At 35.8% G+C, this 2,639-nt stretch overlaps 1 protein-coding gene across 2 annotated transcripts in view; it reads left to right on the top strand.

Annotated features, from left to right (window-relative positions):
* Positions 1–2,639, top strand: part of acsl3a (acyl-CoA synthetase long chain family member 3a) — a 77,911-nt gene that overhangs the window by 9,072 nt on the left and 66,200 nt on the right. The gene's annotated exons all lie outside the window — the stretch shown is intronic.

The raw sequence follows: 2,639 nt of genomic DNA on the forward strand, positions 1-2,639 counted from the left end.
TATATATATATATATATATATATATATATATATATCAAAATTCTCTCAATAATAACTTTTAAATTGTGGGGGTTTTTTAGGTTAAGGAATTATATTCTTTTTTGCTTTCATTTCTAAAGATTGGCATTGGCCATAGAAAACCATCAGATCAACCAATAGATTCAATATTTAAAATATTTGAATGCAATTAAAAACTCAACTAGCATTCCTTGAAGGATTGCGTATCACCCATTTTCTTGTCACACAAAATTTTAGTTCAATATCTTTAAATTGTTTTTTACAAAAATAGTAAAATGAAACTTTTTTGAAAAATTGGGAAATTTTCAACTTTTAAAATTACAAAGTTGTAAAAGCTGTAAAAATTGACTGAGTAAACACTGTTTTTGTATTTGCTAAGATTGATTAGCTGTGGTGGCCATCTTGTCTGAGGTTGACTCCAAAAGTGAATCCATTGTCGGTGTTTATTCTCTGATTACTTTGAGTCCAGACACCACCTGCCCGTCATGATGGCAGGCAATAAGTGAAATGATTTAAGCACATCTTTACATGTAATTACCAAGACACGTTTTTACATCGCTCATATAAGAACTATGCTTTAAAGCTTGACTGTGTAGGATTTAGTAAAAACAACATTAAAATGTATGTTCTGACTATTGCCTTTATTGTTTTCTAAAAGATAAAAATGAAATTTTTAAAAGTCAAGTAAAAATAGCAGCGTTCTTGTCACTTAGAATTAGTATAAAAGGCAGACAGCTTTAGCCATTTTTAGGCTTTAAATTGAGCATTTTACCTGTTGGCATCTTGGTTCTTAAACAGTGGCAGGAGCTCCTAGCTAAGAACAGCAGCAACTGTATGAGCAAGGTTTGCTGTCCTGGATCATTGTTGGTCAGATGGTTTTACAACCTAAGCTACAAAGTGTTCAGCTCATTCCAGAGACGCTCTAATTGTCTGAGTGCCCCTGAATGTAGCACTGAGCACTATGGAAGCCATTCATTGAAGCGAAAGGAAGTTAGAGATGCCCTGAGGTATACACTGTTTTTTCATCTATTTTATTCTAAATTGGGTTTGAGTTTTACAACATAAATAGTCTTCAGTACTGAATGGGTCTAACTAGTATAAACAAATCAAGTGAAATCATTTTCACACAAACTAATGTCTGCATTTTTCTGCACTAAAGTGTCTACCTTGATATAAGACACTTTAGAATAAGCTTGAATTTTCAGATCAGAGGGGTACATCTGTCCTTCTGTCAGAGGTTTGATTTATTTAACCTGCTTAGAAAGAATCACACCGGAGAGGCTCGTTGTCTTTTTGTGAAGGCCTTCGATGGAGGAGAAATTCCATAACAGCAACTAACGGCGTGCTGTCCAGGAAGTTCTGCCCGCTTACTTGGGCTTTCTCTTTTATTAAAGGAAGAAATAAAAGGGGTTGATCTGAGCCGGGCAAAACCAGTCCAGATCATAGTTAAAACATAGAGTAACCATAACACATCTCTGGGAGAGCCAGATGGTGTGGCGCCCGCCGTCTGATCTTCGTGTCTCACATAGGCAGTTTTACACATAAGCACAAAGGCTGATAACTTTAAAAAACCCTAACAGTTCATTTATTTATTTTCTGAAGTTTTTTACTGTGGTGAGAGGAGGCATCTAACACAGCCCCATCACAGCTTGCTCAACTTTTCACAATAACCTTTTGGTTCTGATTCATTAAAGTTATCTGAATAAAATACAACTAAAATATAGTATTAATAACTATTATATGTTAAGGTACTAACAGTAGTTTTTGAGCCACTGGATAGTTTACTTTCATTTTATTTTGGCATTGCAGCTTTTTCCTTGCTGTTCATTTCAGCTTGAATAAAATGCTATGCACTGGTGGTAAATATTTTCTCTGAGCTAAAGTACTGAAACATACTATTATGTACAAAAAAGTAAATACACTTCAGGTTTTGTTTACTGATGCATAAAAAAATAATTCGTTTTTAACAGGTTTAAAATTACCTTCAACTTCTGATGAGAAAGAGCACATAACTAAGAGATGCCAATATGTGTTTAACAAAAAGTTGACTTTAACTCTTGTTAAAATGTACAAAATTTCTCAGAAATTTTTGTAAATTTCTTTTAAATTTGGTGATCAGTTTGGCATAGGCACAAACAACAGGTAGAGCCTGTCCCACCACCTGAAGCTTCAGGGAAGACGCCATGCTGGGGTGCTGTGAGTGGGCCCACACCAGCCTGGCGCCTTTCACCGTGGAGTAAGGTCCAGTCCAGAACCTGCACTGTGCGTTGACTAGTCAGTACCTCGCAACTTCACATGCAAGTGCAAATCAATTTTGTTGCTAATCTTTGACATATCCAAGGCTCTTATCACTATCCTTCTATTATTTATATTGGTATATATGTTTTTGTAATTAATAATTAAATATTTCTAATAATTAAACTGGCATTTAAATGGTTGAAATCCTGAAAATGATTGTTTGGTAGTTTCGTGCCATCGGAGGAACTGTAGTGTTGTATGAGGACAGCAGGACATGTATGAGGACAGCAGGACATGTATGAGGACAGCAGGACAGGTATGAGGACAGCAGGACATGTATGAGGACAGCAGGACAGGTATGAGGACAGCAGGACAGGTATGAG

This window comes from Kryptolebias marmoratus, linkage group LG2, assembly GCF_001649575.2.
Source record: "Kryptolebias marmoratus isolate JLee-2015 linkage group LG2, ASM164957v2, whole genome shotgun sequence".
Classification (NCBI taxonomy): Eukaryota; Metazoa; Chordata; class Actinopteri; order Cyprinodontiformes; family Rivulidae; genus Kryptolebias; species Kryptolebias marmoratus.